We start from the raw sequence: 17,200 nt of genomic DNA, 5'->3' as shown, positions 1-17,200 counted from the left end.
CATCCTCCCTGCCCTTCACAACAGAAGGTGATCACAGTAGATCCTAACAGGCCTCAGTCAGACTCCATCATAGTACACGGTATATAGCGGAGTAATGGTATACATATATATCATGGCAGGCAGCTGATGCTGCTGTGTGATGTACCAGGTGACATGACGCTGTCAGGCTATGTATGATGCGTTTATCAGCACTGTACACTGTAACTCTCAGCTGAGCCCAGGGACGAGTGATCTCTGAATGGAACACAGAACTACAGTCCTAGACGTGACCGTCCCTGCTCATACATAGGGATGAGGACTTACCGGGTCACATCTGCCGCTGCGGTTTGCTAGTGTGAACAGTGCACGAGCTCTTCATACAATGTCACATCTGGCAGTAAGAGGCGCCCAGGGATCAGTGATGTTGTAATACGAGTGCGGAGCAGCAGCTGATCCCCGGCATAAGCACACGCTCTGGTACAATCCGGGTCTCGCCGGCCGGCTACTCTATGATTTCGGCTACCAGCCCTCCCGCCCCTTGTTCAGTCCTTTGGCAGTAACAGGATGCCGGAGTCCGAGGAAAGGGGGCGTCTCGCCGGATGGTGAGCTCACACCCTGGGGCCGTACGGGATGGAGGGGGAGGGGACATAGATTCCCCGCATGGATCAGCGCTAGAGGACTCTACTCCTATGTGAGCGCACAGCCCGCTGTCTCCATGCCTCACAACCGGGACATGCTGCGGGAGGTGACGTCATCACAGCCAACTGCCTGTCAGCGGGGAGGGGGCGGGGCCGTGATCATGGAGGCAGCTAGGCCACGCCCGTCTGTAACCGAGCAACCTCTGGCGGTGAAGTGTTCACTCACAGTACATCATTTGTTACTACGATCTGTAGCCGCCATGTGAGGTGTGAGTGTACTCGGCTATTACCAGCTCTGCCCATAGAGGGGCACACTACACTCACACAGCTCTGCTTCATACACTTTGCAGTACAGTACAGTCGTGCTGCATGCAGGGCCGGTTTTAGGCTTAGTGTGGCCCTGGGCAAAATCAAAAATGGGGCCCCAAAAGTCGTAATAGTGCACTAACTGATTTTATATTTTTGTATAGTTCCCCCACATTAGGGTTGGCAGTATAGTTCCCCCACATTAGTTTGGCAGTATAGTTCCCCCACATTAGGTTGGCAGTATAGTTCCCCACATTAGGTTGGCAGTATAGTTCCCCAACATTAGGTTGGCAGTATAGTTCCCCCCACATTAGGTTGGCAGTATAGTTCCCAGCACATTAGGTAGGCAGTATAGTTCCCCACATTAGGTAGGCAGTATAGTTCCCAGCACATTAGGTTGGCAGTATAGTTCCCCATATTAGGTTGGCAGTATAGTTCCCCACATTAGGTTCACAGTATAGTTCCTCCACATTAGGTAGGCAGTATAGTTCCCAGCACATTAGGTTGGCAGTATAGTTCCCCATATTAGGTTGGCAGTATAGTTCCCCACATTAGGTTCACAGTATAGTTCCTCCACATTAGGTAGGCAGTATAGTTCCCAGCACATTAGGTTGGCAGTATAGTTCCCCATATTAGGTTGGCAGTATAGTTCCCAGCACATTAGGTTGGCAGTATAGTTCCCCACATTAGGTTGGCAGTATAGTTCCTCCACATTAGGTAGGCAGTATAGTTCCCAGCACATTAGGTTGGCAGTATAGTTCCCCACATTAGGTTGGCAGTATAGTTCCTCCACATTAGGTAGGCAGTATAGTTCCCAGCACATTAGGTTGGCAGTATAGTTCCCCATATTAGGTTGGCAGTATAGTTCCCAGCACATTAGGTTGGCAGTATAGTTCCCAGCACATTAGGTTGGCAGTATAGTTTCCAGCACATTAGGTTGGCAGTATAGTTCCCAGCACATTAGGTTGGCAGTATAGTTCCCCCACATTAGGTTGGCAGTACAGTCCCCCCACATTAGGTTGGCAGTATAGTTCCCCCACATTAGGGTTGGCAGTATAGTTCCCCCACATTAGGTTGGCAGTATAGTCCCCCACATTAGGTTGGCAGTATAGTCCCCCACATTAGGTTGGCAGTACAGTCCCCCACATTAGGTTGGCAGTATAGTCCCCCACATTAGGTTGGCAGTATAGTCCCCCACATTAGGGTTAGCAGTATAGTTCCCCCACATTAGGGTTGGCAGTATAGTTCCCCCACATTAGGGTTGGCAGTATAGTTCCCCCACATTAGGTTGGCAGTATAGTTCCCCACATTAGGTTGGCAGTATAGTTCCCCCACATTAGGTTGGCAGTATAGTCCCCCACATTAGGTTGGCAGTATAGTTCCCCCACATTAGGTTGGCAGTATAGTTCCCCCACATTAGGTTGGCAGTATAGTTCCCCCACATTAGGTTGGCAGTATAGTTCCCCCACATTAGGTTGGCAGTATAGTTCCCCCACATTAGGGTTGGCAGTATAGTTCCCCCACATTAGGTTGGCAGTAGAGATGAGCGAACTTACAGTAAATTCGATTTGTCACGAACTTCTCGTCTCGGCAGTTGATGACTTATCCTGCATAAATGAGTTCAGCTTTCAGGTGCTCCCGTGGGCTGGAAAAGGTGGATACAGTCCTAGGAGACTCTTTCCTAGGACTGTATCCACCTTTTCCAGCCCACCTGAGCACCTGAAAGCTGAACTAATTTATGCAGGATAAGTCATCAACTGCCTAGCCGAGACGTTCGTGACGAATCAAATTTACTGTAAGTTCGCTCATCTCTAGTTGGCAGTATAGTTCCCCCACATTAGGTTGGCAGCATAGTTCCCCCACATTAGGTTGGCAGCATAGTTCCCCCACATAAGGTTGGCAGTATAGTCCCCCCACATTACGTTGGCAGTATAGTTCCCCCACATTAGGTTGGCAGTATAGTTCCTCCACATTAGGTTGGCAGTATAGTTCCCAGCACATTAGGTTGGCAGTATAGTTCCCAGCATATTAGGTTGGCAGTACAGTTCCCAGCATATTAGGTTGGCAGTACAGTTCCCCCACATTAGGTTGGCAGTACAGTTCCCCCATATTAAGTTGGCAGCACAATCCCCCACATTAGGTTGGCAGTATAGTCCCCCACATTAGGTTGGCAGTATAGTTCCCAGCACATTAGGTTGGCAGTATAGTTCCCAGCACATTAGGTTGGCAGTATAGTTCCCCCACATTAGGGTTGGCAGTATAGTTCCCCCACATTAGGGTTGGCAGTATAGTTCCCCCACATTAGGGTTGGCAGTATAGTTCCCCCACATTAGGTTGGCAGTATAGTTCCCCCACATTAGGTTGGCAGTATAGTTCCCCCACATTAGGGTTGGCAGTATAGTTCCCCCACATTAGGTTGGCAGTATAGTCCCCCACATTAGGTTGGCAGTATAGTCCCCCACATTAGGTTGGCAGTATAGTTCCCAGCACATTAGGTTGGCAGTATAGTTCCCCCACATTAGGTTGGCAGTATAGTCCCCCCACATTACGTTGGCAGTATAGTTCCCCCACATTAGGTTGGCAATATAGTTCCCCCACATTAGGGTTGGCAGTATAGTTCCCCCACATTAGGTTGGCAGTATAGTTCCCCCACATTAGGTAGGCAGTATAGTCCCCCCCACATTAGGGTTGGCAGTATAGTCCCCCCACATTAGGTTGGCAGTATAGTCCCCCACATTAGGTTGGCAGTATAGTTCCCAGCACATTAGGTTGGCAGTATAGTTCCCAGCACATTAGGTTGGCAGTACAGTCCCCCACATTAGGTTGGCAGTATAGTCCCCCACATCAGGGTTAGCAGTATAGTTCCCCAACATTAGGGTTGGCAGTATAGTTCCCAGCACATTAGGTTGGCAGTATAGTTCCCCCACATTATGGTTGGCAGTATAGTTCCCTCACATTAGGTTGGCAGTATAGTCCCCCCACATTACGTTGGCAGTATAGTTCCCCCACATTAAGTTGGCAGTATAGTTCCTCCACATTAGGTTGGCAGTATAGTTCCCAGCACATTAGGTTGGCAGTATAGTTCCCAGCACATTAGGTTGGCAGTACAGTTCCCCCACAATAGGTTGGCAGTACAGTTCCCCCACAATAGGTTGGCAGTACAGTTCCCCCACAATAGGTTGGCAGTACAGTTCCCCCATATTAGGTTGGCAGCACAGTCCCCCACATTAGGTTGGCAGTATAGTCCCCCACATTAGGTTGGCAGTATAGTTCCTCCACATTAGGTTGGCAGTACAGTCCCCCACATTAGGTAGGCAGTATAGTCCCCCCCCCACATTAGGGTTGGCAGTATAGTTCCCCCACATTAGGTTGGCAGTATAGTCCCCCACATTAGGTTGGCAGTATAGTTCCCAGCACATTAGTTTGGCAGTATAGTTCCCAGCACATTAGGTTGGCAGTATAGTTCCCAGCACATTAGGTTGGCAGTATAGTTCCCAGCACATTAGGTTGGCAGTATAGTTCCCCCACATTAGGTTGGCAGTACAGTCCCCCACATTAGGTTGGCAGTATAGTCCCCCACATTAGGGTTGGCAGTATAGTTCCCAGCACATTAGGTTGGCAGTATAGTTCCCCACATTAGGTTTGCAGTATAGTTCCCCCACATTATGGTTGGCAGTATAGTTCCCTCACATTAGGTTGGCAGTATAGTCCCCCACATTAGGTTGGCAGTATAGTTCCCCCACATTAGGGTTGGCAGTATAGTTCCCCCACATTAGGGTTGGCAGTATAGTTCCCCCACATTAGGCTTGGCAGTATAGTTCCCCCACATTAGGTTGGCAGTATAGTTCCCCCACATTAGGTTGGCAGTATAGTTCCCAGCACATTAGGTTGGCAGTATAGTTCCCAGCACATTAGGTTGGCAGTATAGTTCCCCCACATTAGGTTGGCAGTACAGTCCCACACATTAGGTTGGCAGCATAGTCCCCCACATTAGGGTTAGCAGTATAGTTCCCCAACATTAGGGTTGGCAGCATAGTTCCCCCACATTAGGTTGGCAGTATAGTTCCCCCACATTAGGTTGGCAGTAGAGATGAGCGAACTTACAGTAAATTCGATTTGTCACAAACTTCTCGGCTCGGCAGTTGATGACTTATCCTGCATAAATGAGTTCAGCTTTCAGGTGCTCCCGTGGGCTGGAAAAGGTGGATACAGTCCTAGGAGACTCTTTCCTAGGACTGTATCCACCTTTTCCAGCCCACCGGAGCACCTGAAAGCTGAACTCATTTATGCAGGATAAGTCATCAACTGCCGAGCCGAGACGTTCGTGACGAATCAAATTTACTGTAAGTTCGCTCATCTCTAGTTGGCAGTATAGTTCCCCAACATTAGGTTGGCAGCATAGTTCCCCCACATTAGGTTGGCAGCATAGTTCCCCCACATTAGGTTGGCAGTATAGTTCCTCCACATTAGGTTGGCAGTATAGTTCCTCCACATTAGGTTGGCAGTATAGTCCCTCCACATTAGGTTGGCAGTATAGTCCCCCCCACATTACGTTGGCAGTATAGTTCCCCCACATTAGGTTGGCAGTATAGTTCCCCCCACATTAGGTTGGCAGTATAGTTCCCCCACATTAGGTTGGCAGTATAGTTCCTCCACATTAGGTTGGCAGTATAGTTCCCAGCACATTAGGTTGGCAGTATAGTTCCCCCACATTAGGTTGGCAGTACAGTCCCACACATTAGGTTGGCAGCATAGTCCCCCACATTAGGGTTAGCAGTATAGTTCCCCAACATTAGGGTTGGCAGCATAGTTCCCCCACATTAGGTTGGCAGTATAGTTCCCCCACATTAGGTTGGCAGTAGAGATGAGCGAACTTACAGTAAATTCGATTTGTCACAAACTTCTCGGCTCGGCAGTTGATGACTTATCCTGCATAAATGAGTTCAGCTTTCAGGTGCTCCCGTGGGCTGGAAAAGGTGGATACAGTCCTAGGAGACTCTTTCCTAGGACTGTATCCACCTTTTCCAGCCCACCGGAGCACCTGAAAGCTGAACTAATTTATGCAGGATAAGTCATCAACTGCCGAGCCGAGACGTTCGTGACGAATCAAATTTACTGTAAGTTCGCTCATCTCTAGTTGGCAGTATAGTTCCCCAACATTAGGTTGGCAGCATAGTTCCCCCACATTAGGTTGGCAGCATAGTTCCCCCACATTAGGTTGGCAGTATAGTTCCTCCACATTAGGTTGGCAGTATAGTTCCTCCACATTAGGTTGGCAGTATAGTCCCTCCACATTAGGTTGGCAGTATAGTCCCCCCCACATTACGTTGGCAGTATAGTTCCCCCACATTAGGTTGGCAGTATAGTTCCCCCACATTAGGTTGGCAGTATAGTTCCCCCACATTAGGTTGGCAGTATAGTTCCTCCACATTAGGTTGGCAGTATAGTTCCCAGCACATTAGGTTGGCAGTATAGTTCCCAGCACATTAGATTGGCAGTATAGTTCCCAGCACATTAGGTCGGCAGTACAGTTCCCCCACATTAGGTTGGCAGTACAGTTCCCCCACATTAGGTTGGCAGCACAGTCCCCCACATTAGGTTGGCAGCATAGTCCCCCACATTAGATTGGCAGCACAGTCCCCCACATTAGGTTGGCAGTATAGTCCCCCACATTAGGTTGGCAGTATAGTTCCCCCACATTAGGGTTGGCAGTATAGTTCCCCCACATTAGGTTGGCAGTAGAGATGAGCGAACTTACAGTAAATTTGATTTGTCACGAACTTCTCGGCTCGGCAGTTGATGACTGATCCTGCATAAATGAGTTCAGCTTTCAGGTGCTCCCGTGGGCTGGAAAAGGTGGATACAGTCCTAGGAGACTCTTTTCTAGGACTGTATCCACCTTTTCCAGCCCACCGGAGCACCTGAAAGCTGAACTAATTTATGCAGGATAAGTCATCAACTGCCGAGCCGAGACGTTCGTGACGAATCAAATTTACTGTAAGTTCGCTCATCTCTAGTTGGCAGTATAGTTCCCCAACATTAGGTTGGCAGCATAGTTCCCCCACATTAGGTTGGCAGCATAGTTCCCCCACATTAGGTTGGCAGTATAATCCCCCACATTAGGTTGGCAGTATAATCCCCCACATTAGGTTGGCAGTATAGTCCCCCACATTAGGTTGCCAGTATAGTTCCCCCACATTAGGGTTGGCAGTATAGTTCCCCCACATTAGGGTTGGCAGTATAGTTCCCCCACATTAGGGTTGGCAGTATAGTTCCCCCACATTAGGGTTGGCAGTATAGTTCCCCCACATTAGGCTGGCAGTATAGTCCCCCACATTAGGTTGGCAGTATAGTTCCCAGCACATTAGGTTGGCAGTATAGTTCCCAGCACATTAGGTTGGCAGTATAGTTCCCAGCACATTAGGTTCGCAGTATAGTTCCCAGCACATTAGGGTTGGCAGTATAGTTCCCCCACATTAGGGTTGGCAGTATAGTTCCCCCACATTAGGGTTGGCAGTATAGTTCCCCCACATTAGGTTGGCAGTATAGTTCCCCCACATTAGGTTGGCAGTATAGTTCCTCCACATTAGGTTGGCAGTATAGTCCCCCACATTAGGTTGGCAGTATAGTCCCCCACATTAGGTTGGCAGTATAGTCCCCCACATTAGGTTGGCAGTACAGTCCCCCACATTAGGTTGGCAGTACAGTCCCCCACATTAGGTTGGCAGTATAGTTCCCCCACATTAGGGTTGGCAGTATAGTTCCCCCACATTAGGGTTGGCAGTATAGTTTCCCCCACATTAGGGTTGGCAGTATAGTTTCCCCCACATTAGGGTTGGCAGTATAGTTTCCCCCACATTAGGTTGGCAGTATAGTCCCCCACATTAGGTTGGCAGTATAGTTCTCAGCACATTAGGTTGGCAGTATTGTCCCCCATATTAGGTTGGCAGTATAGTCCCCCACATTAGGTTGGCAGTATAGTTCCCAGCACATTAGGATGGCAGTATAGTTCCCAGCACATTAGGTTGGCAGTATAGTTCCCAGCACATTAGGTTGGCAGTATAGTTCCCAGCACATTAGGTTGGCAGTATAGTTCCCCCACATTAGGTTGGTAGTACAGTCCCCCACATTAGGTTGGCAGTATAGTTCCCCCACATTAAGGTTGGCAGTATAGTTCCCCCACATTAGGTTGGCAGTATAGTCCCCCACATTAGGTTGGCAGTATAGTCCCCCACATTAGGTTGGCAGTATAGTCCCCCACATTAGGTTGGCAGTATAGTTCCCAGCACATTAGGTTGGCAGTATAGTTCCCAGCACATTAGGTTGGCAGCACAGTCCCCCACATTAGGTTGGCAGCACAGTTCCCCACATTAGGTTGGCAGTATAGTTCCTCCACATTAGGTAGGCAGTATAGTCCCCCCCCACATTACGTTGGCAGTATAGTTCCCCCACATTAGGTTGGCAGTATAGTTCCTCCACATTAGGTAGGTAGTATAGTTCCCCACATTAGGTTGGCAGTATAGTTCCCAGCACATTAGGTTGGCAGTATAGTTCCCAGCACATTAGGTTGGCAGTATAGTTCCCAGCACATTAGGTTGGCAGTATAGTTCCCCCACATTAGGTTGGCAGTACAGTCCCCCACATTAGGGTTGGCAGTACAGTCCCCCACATTATGGTTGGCAGTACAGTCCCCCACATTAGGGTTGGCAGTATAGTTCCCCCACATTAGGTTGGCAGTATAGTCCCCCACATTAGGTTGGCAGTATAGTCCCCCACATTAGGTTGGCAGTATAGTTCCCAGCACATTAGGTTGGCAGTATAGTTCCCAGCACATTAGGTTGTTAGTATAGTTCCCCCACATTAGGTTGGCAGTATAGTTCCCCCACATTAGGTTGGCAGTATAGTTCCCCCACATTAGGTTGGCAGTATAGTTCCCCCACATTAGGGTTGGCAGTATAGTTCCCCCACATTAGGTTGGCAGTATAGTCCCCCACATTAGGTTGGCGGTATAGTTCCCCACATTAGGTTGGCAGCATAGTTCCCCCACATTAGGTTGGCATTATAGTTCCCCCACATTAGGTTGGCATTATAGTTCCCCCACATTAGGTTGGCAGTATGGTTCCCCCACATAAGGTTGGCAGTAGAGATGAGCGAACTTACAGTAAATTCGATTCGTCACGAACTTCTCGGCTCGGTAGTTGATGACTTATCCTGCATAAATGAGTTCAGCTTTCAGGTGCTCCCGTGGGCTGGAAAAGGTGGATACAGTCCTAGGAGACTCTTTCCTAGGACTGTATCCACCTTTTCCATCCCACAGGAGCACCTGAAAGCTGAACTAATTTATGCAGGATAAGTCATCAACTGCCGAGACGTTCGTGACGAATCGAATTTACTGTAAGTTCGCTCATCTCTAGTTGGCAGTATAGTTCCCCAACATTAGGTTGGCAGCATAGTTCCCCCACATTAGGTTGCCAGTATAGTTCCTCCACATTAGGTTGGCAGTACAGTCCCCCACATTAGGTTGGCAGTATAGTTCCCCCCACATTACGTTGGCAGTATAGTTCCCCCACATTAGGTTGGCAGTATAGTTCCCCCACATTAGGTTGGCAGTATAGTTCCCCCACATTAGGTTGGCAGTATAGTTCCCAGCACATTAGGTTGGCAGTATAGTTCCCAGCACATTAGGTTGGCAGTATAGTTCCCAGCACATTAGGTTGGCAGTATAGTTCCCAGCACATTAGGTTGGCAGTATAGTTCCCAGCACATTAGGTTGGCAGTATAGTTCCCAGCACATTAGGTTGGCAGTATAGTTCCCAGCACATTAGGTTGGCAGTATAGTTCCCCCACATTAGGTTGGCAGTATAGTCCCCCACATTAGGTTGGCAGTATAGTTCCCCCACATTAGGTTGGCATTATAGTTCCCCCACATTAGGTTGGCAGCATAGTTCCCCCACATTAGGTTGGCAGTATAGTTCCTCCACATTAGGTTGGCAGTATAGTTCCTCCACATTAGGTTGGCAGTATAGTTCCCCCACATTAGGTTGGCAGCACAGTCCCCCACATTAGGTTGGCAGTATAGTTCCTCCACATTAGGTAGGCAGTATAGTCCCCCCCACATTACGTTGGCAGTATAGTTCCCCCACATTAGGTTGGCAGTATAGTTCCCCCACATTAGGGTTGGCAGTATAGTTCCCCCACATTAGGGTTGGCAGTATAGTTCCCCCACATTAGGTTGGCAGTATAGTTCCCCCACATTAGGTTGGCAGTATAGTCCCCCACATTAGGTTGGCAGTATAGTCCCCCACATTAGGTTGGCAATATAGTTCCCAGCACATTAGGTTGGCAGTATAGTTCCCAGTACATTAGGTTGGCAGTATAGTTCCCCCACATTAGGTTGGCAGTATAGTCCCCCACATTAGGTTGGCAGTATAGTCCCCCACATTAGGTTGGCAGTATAGTTCCCAGCACATTAGGTTGGCAGTATAGTCCCCCACATTAGGTTGGCAGTATAGTCCCCCACATTAGGTTGGCAGTATAGTCCCCCACATTAGGTTGGCAGTATAGTCCCCCACATTTGGTTGGCAGTATAGTTGCCAGCACATTAGGTTGGCAGTATAGTTCCCAGCACATTAGGTTGGCAGTATAGTTCCCCCACATTAGGTTGGCAGTACAGTCCCCCACATTAGGTTGGCAGTATAGTTCCCCCACATTAGGGTTGGCAGTATAGTTCCCCCACATTAAGGTTGGCAGTATAGTTCCCCCACATTAGGTTGGCAGTATAGTCCCCCACATTAGGTTGGCAGTATAGTCCCCCACATTAGGTTGGCAGCACAGCCCCCCACATTAGGTTGGCAGTATAATTCCCCACATTAGGTTGGCAGTATAGTTCCCCACATTAGGTTGGCGGTATTGTTCCCCACATTAGGGTTGGCAGTATAGTTCCCCCACATTAGGTTGGCAGTATAGTCCCCCACATTAGGTTGGCAGTATAGTTCCCCACATTAGGTTGGCAGTATAGTTCCCCCACATTAGGGTTGGCAGTATAGTTCCCCCACATTAGGTTGGCAGTATAGTCCCCCACATTAGGTTGGCAGTATAGTTCCCCACATTAGGTTGCAGTTTTAAATTTTGCATTTTTCTAACTTTGAAGCTCTCTGCTTGTGAAATTAGACATAACCAAATAAATTATCAAATGATTCACATATACAATGTCTACTTTATGTTGGCATCATAAAGTTGACATGTTTTTTCTTTTGGAAGATATCAGAGGGCTTCAAAGTATAGCAGGAATTTTCTAATTTTTCACAAAATTTCACGGAATTTTTCATGGACCAGTTCAGGTTTGAAGTGGATTTGAAGGGCTTTCATTTAAGAAATACCCCACAAATGACCCCATTATAAAAACTGCACCCCTCAAAATATTCAAAATGACATTCAGTAAGTGTGTTAACCCTTTAGGTGTTTCACAGGAATAGCAGCAAAGTGAAGGAGAAAATTCAAAATCTTCATTTTTTACACTCCCATGTTCTTGAAGACTCAGTTTTTGAATTTTTACAAGGGGTAATAGGAAAAAAAAAAAAGCCACCCAAAATGTGTAACCCAATTTCTCTCGAGTAAGGAAATACCTCATATGTGGATGTGAAGTGTTCGGCAAGTGCAGTAAAGAGCTCAGAATTGAAGGAGTCACATTTGGCTTTTGAAAAGCAAATTTTTCTTAAATGGTTTTGGGGGGCAGGTCACATTTAGGAAGCCCCTATGGTGCCAGAACAGCAGCAAAATAAAAAAAAACAAGGCATACTAGTTTGGAAACTACACCCCTCAAGGCACATAACAAGGGATCCAGTGAGCCTTAACACCTCACAGGTGTTTGATGACTTTTCGTTAAAGTCTGATGTGTAAATGAAAAAATAAAAAATAAATTCACTTGAGTGCAGTTTTTCCCCCCAAATTTACCAGTTTTACAAAGGGTAATAGGAGAAAAATGTATGGAAATACCCCATGTTAGGACGTAAAATGCTCTGCGGGCGAACTACAATGCTCAGAAGAGAAGGAGTCACATATGGTTTTTGGAAAGCAAATTTTGGATAGGGGATAAGATGTGTAAGCACTGGAGTACCCCTTTAATAAAAGTTCAAATCACCCCCCTTTTACCATTAAAAAACAAACAAACATGTAAATAAAATAAATATAAACATGTGGTGTCGCCGCGTGCGTAAATGTCCGAACTATAAAAATATGTCATTAATTAAACCGCACAGTCAATGGCGTATGTGCAAAAAAATTCCAAAGTCCAAAATAACCTTTTTTGTGTTTGCTTTTTATATCATGAAAAAATGAATAAAAAGTGGTACCGCTAAAAACTTCAGATCACGGCGCAAAAAATGGGCTCTCATACCGCCCAATAAGCGGAAAAATAAAAAAGTTATAGGGGTCAGAAAATGACAATTTTAAACGTATACATTTTTCTGCATGTAGTTATGATTTTTTACAGAAGTACAACAAAATCAAACCTGTATAAGGCTGCATTCACACTTCGTTTTTACATTACGGGTGTCCCAGCCGGACCAGCGCTAAACTCCATTTACTTTAATGAGCTGACTGGAGTCAAATGCTAAATGGAGTTGAGAGCTGGTCCGTACGGGAGAGCCCGGTTTGTCCCTCCCCAGCCGGATCCGGCACCCGTAATGTAAAAATGAAGTGTGAATGCAGCCTAAGTAGGGTATAATTTTAATCGTATGGACCTACAGAATAAAGATAAGGTGTAATTTTTACCGAAAAATGTACTGCGTATAAACAGAAGCCGCCAAAATTACAAGATTAGATTAGCCGTAGATTTTAGGGTAAAATGTCTGATGTCATTACAAAGTAGAATTGGTGGCGCAAAAAATAAGCCATCATATGGATTTTTAGGTGCAAAATTGAAAGGGTTCTGATTTTTAAAAGGTGAGGAGGAAAAAACGAAAGTGCAAAAACGGAAAAACCCGTGGTCCTTAAGGGGTTAACACCTCACAGGTGTTTGTCGACTTTTTGTTAAAGTCGGATGTGTAAATGAAAAAAAAAAAAATGTTTATGTCAGAACCACTGTAAAATCAGCCACCCCTGTGCAAATCACCAATTTAGGCCTCAAATGTACATAGTGCGCTCTCACTCCTGAGCCATGTTGTGCGCCCGCAGAGCATTTTACGTTACAAATTTTGGGGGTCTTTTTTTAATTTTACCTCTTGTGAAAATAAAAAGTAAAGGGCAACACCAGCATGTTAGTGTAAAATTAAAGAGTAAAAATTAATTTTTTTACACTAACAGGCTGGTGTACACCGACTTTTCCTTTTCATAAGGGGTAAAAGGAGAAAAAGCCCCCCACAATTTGTAGTGCAATTTCTCCCGAGTATGGAAATACCCCATATGTGGCCCTAAACTGTTTCCTTGAAATACGACAGGGCTCCGAGGTGAGAGAGCGCCATGCGCGTTTGCGGACTAAATTAGGGATTGCATAGGGGTGGACATAGGGGTATTCTACGCCAGTGATTCACAAACAGGGTGTCTCCAGCTGTTGCTAAACTCCCAGAATGCCTGGACAGTCAGTGGCTGTCTGGTAATACTGGGAGTTATTGTTTTGCAACAGCTGGAGGCTCAGTTTTGGAAACACTGCCGTACAATACGTTTTTCATTTTTATTGGGGGGGGGGGGGCAGTGTAAGGGGGTGTTTATGTAGCGTTTTACTCTTTATTATGTGTTAGTGTAGTTTAGTGTTTTTAGGGTACATTCACATGGGCGGAGGTTTACAGTTAGTTAGTTTCCCGCTAGGAGATTGCGCTGCGGCTGAAAATTTGCCACAGCTCAAACTTGAAGCAGGAAACTCACTGTAAATTTGCCCGGGTGAATGTACCCTGTACATTCACATGGGGGGAAAACCTTCAGCTGTTGAAAAACTACAACTCCTAGCATGTACTGACAGACCGTGCATGCTGGGAGTTGTACTTTTGCAACAGCTGGAGGCACACTGGTTGGAAAACCTTCAGTTAGATTCTGTTACCTAACTCAGTATTTTCCAACAGTGTGCCTCCACCTGTTGCTAAACTACAACTCCCAGCATGTACTGATCACCGAAGGGCATGCTGGGAGATATAGTTATGCAACAGCTGGAGGTATGCAACTACAACTCCCAGCATGCCGAGACAGCCATTTGCTGTTTTGGCATGCAGGGAGTTGTAGTTTTGCAAGATCTGAAGGGCTACAGTTTAGAGACCACTGCACAGTGATCTCAAAACTGTGGCCCTCTAGATGTTGCAAAACTACAAATCCTAGCATGCCCAGACAGCAAACAGCTGTCTAGGCATGCTGGGAGTTGTAGTTTTGCAACATTTGGATGGCTACAGTTTAGAGACCACTTTATATACTGTTACTAGGCAACTCACCGGCTTCTGTAGTTTGCACGTCATCGCCGCACCAGGGAGCAGCCTGTCGTCGCCGCCCGCTGCCGCCGATGGTAAGTGACCTCCAGCGCTGGTCACAGACGGTTCCCCTGCTCTGCCCGGAGAACAGTGGGTGGGCAGAGTGGGGGAACCGAACTTTAATCCCCCCTCCCCTGATCTGCTATTGGTCGATAGCTTCTCCTATCCCTTCAGGTGGACTGGGGGTGCCTTGGACAACCCCGATCCCCCTTATTTTCCGGGTCAACGAGACAAATCGCCGGTGTGAATTCATCGGCGATTGCCGACATGGGGGGGGGGGGGCGGTCTCAGAACCCCCCTGGGCATTGGCACAGGATGCCTGCTGAATGATTTCAGCAGGCATCCCATTCCGATCACCGCCTGGCGAGCTGCGGTTATCTGAAATACGGAGGGCGTACAGGTACGGCCTCCGACCTTAAGTATTGGGACGCGGAGGCATATCCAATACGCCCTCCGTCCCCAACAGGTTAATACACACTACACCAACACAGCTCTGTTTCATACACATTACATATACAGCCGTACTGCATACACTTTACACCTCTGCTACATACACACAGCTCTGCTTCATATACATTACACCAGTGTTCTTGGGAATTTGGGAAACACTGCATTACAAATACAGCCGTGCTGCATACACTTTGCGCCTCCACAGCTCTGCTTTTATAGTCACCACACACACACACAGAGCTCTGCTTCAGCCCAACCCTATATAAGTAGTAATTAGCTACACATGGGCCATTTCTTTCCTAGCAGCCTCTCAGTCTGACTGGGAGAGCATGGTAAGTGAGCTATTGCACCTTGTTCACACTGGTGTGGTGCTGTGCGGCGTCCGCTGCTGCCGTGGCGCCGTGTCTGCGGCCCATAGACTGGTTTGAGTGGCTTTGGGGCCGCTCTGCCAGTGGGTCGTTCCCCCCCCCCCCCCGTGGACACTGGTGTCGCGGCGGTGGTGGTCGCCACCCGGTGCTGCGCCATTTTATGCTAGGGACGTTAGGAACCCACTCTAAATTGGTGGTCTTGTCGTGGCGAGTGGGCTTGTACTGCTTCATACACATTACACTTACTCAGTGCTGCATGTACACTACACACACACACACACAGCTCTGCTTCATACACATTACACTTACCCAGTGCTGCATGTACACTACACACACAGCTCTGCTTCATACACACTACACACACACAGCTCTGCTTCATACACATCACACTTACCCAGTGCTGCATGTACACTACACACACACAGCTCTGCTTCATACACACTACACACACACAGCTCTGCTTCATACACATCACACTTACCCAGTGCTGCATGTACACTACACACACAGCTCTGCTTCATACACACTACACACACACAGCTCTGCTTCATACACATTACACCTACCCAGTGCTGCATGTACACTACACACACACACACAGCTCTGCTTCATACACACTACACACACACAGCTCTGCTTCATACACACTACACACACAGCTCTGCTTCATACACATTACTTACCCAGTGCTGCATGTACACTACACACACAGCTCTGCTTCATACACATTACACTTACCCAGTGCTGCATGTACACTACACACACAGCTCTGCCTCATGCACATTACACCTTCACAGCACTGCTTCATACACATTACACTTACCCAGTGCTGCATGTACACTACACACACACAGCTCTGCTTCATACACATTACACTTACCCAGTGCTGCATGTACACTACACACACACAGCTCTGCTTCATATACATTACACTTACCCAGTGCTGCATGTACACTACACACACACAGCTCTGCTTCATACACATTACACTTACCCAGTGCTGCATGTACACTACACACACACAGCTCTGCTTCATATACATTACACTTACCCAGTGCTGCATGTACACTACACACACACAGCTCTGCTTCATACACATTACACTTACCCAGTGCTGCATGTACACTACACACACACAGCTGTTTCATACACATTACACTTACCCAGTGCTGCATGTACACTACACACACAGCTCTGCTTCATACACACTACACACACACAGCTCTGCTTCATACACACTACACACAGCTCTGCTTCATACACATTACACCTACCCAGTGCTGCATGTACACTACACACACACAGCTCTGCTTCATACACACTACACACACAGCTCTGCTTCATACACACTACACCTACCCAGTGCTGCATGTACACTACACACACACAGCTCTGCTTCATACACATTACACTTACCCAGTGCTGCATGTACACTACACACACACAGCTCTGCTTCATACACACTACACACACACAGCTCTGCTTCATACACACTACACACACACAGCTCTGCTTCATACACACTACACACACACAGCTCTGCTTCATACACACTACACACACACAGCTCTGCTTCATACACACTACACACACACAGCTCTGCTTCATACACACTACACACACACAGCTCTGCTTCATACACACTACACACACGCAGCTCTGCTTCATACACACTACACACACGCAGCTCTGCTTCATACACACTACACACACGCAGCTCTGCTTCATACACATTACACTTACCCAGTGCTGCATGTACACTACACACACACAGCTCTGCTTCATACACACTACACACACAGCACACACACAGCTCTGCTTCATACACGCTACACACACACAGCTCTGCTTCATACACACTACACACACACAGCTCTGCTTCATACACACTACACACACACAGCTCTGCTTCATACACACTACACACACGCAGCTCTGCTTCATACACACTACACACACGCAGCTCTGCTTCATACACACTACACACACGCAGCTCTGCTTCATACAC

The 17,200-nt window shown here is 47.3% G+C and overlaps 1 protein-coding gene across 8 annotated transcripts in view; it reads left to right on the top strand.

Annotated features, from left to right (window-relative positions):
- Nucleotides 1-305: 305 nt before the first annotated feature.
- Nucleotides 306-17,200, top strand: part of ULK4 (unc-51 like kinase 4) — an 819,452-nt gene continuing 802,557 nt past the window's right edge. For 3 of the 8 annotated variants that reach the window (XM_056520598.1, XM_056520599.1, XM_056520594.1), the window contains exon 1: nt 748-886. The gene's annotated coding sequence lies outside the window, so the exon portion shown is untranslated. Of the gene's footprint in view, nt 582-747; nt 887-17,200 lie in introns of those variants that run through there. The other 5 variants (XM_056520600.1, XM_056520601.1, XM_056520602.1 and 2 more) reach the window with 3 other exon arrangements.

This window comes from Hyla sarda, chromosome 5, assembly GCF_029499605.1.
Source record: "Hyla sarda isolate aHylSar1 chromosome 5, aHylSar1.hap1, whole genome shotgun sequence".
NCBI lineage: Eukaryota > Metazoa > Chordata > Amphibia > Anura > Hylidae > Hyla > Hyla sarda.
Note: the sequence above shows the minus strand (reverse complement) of the source record. Positions and strands in the feature narration are given on the sequence as shown.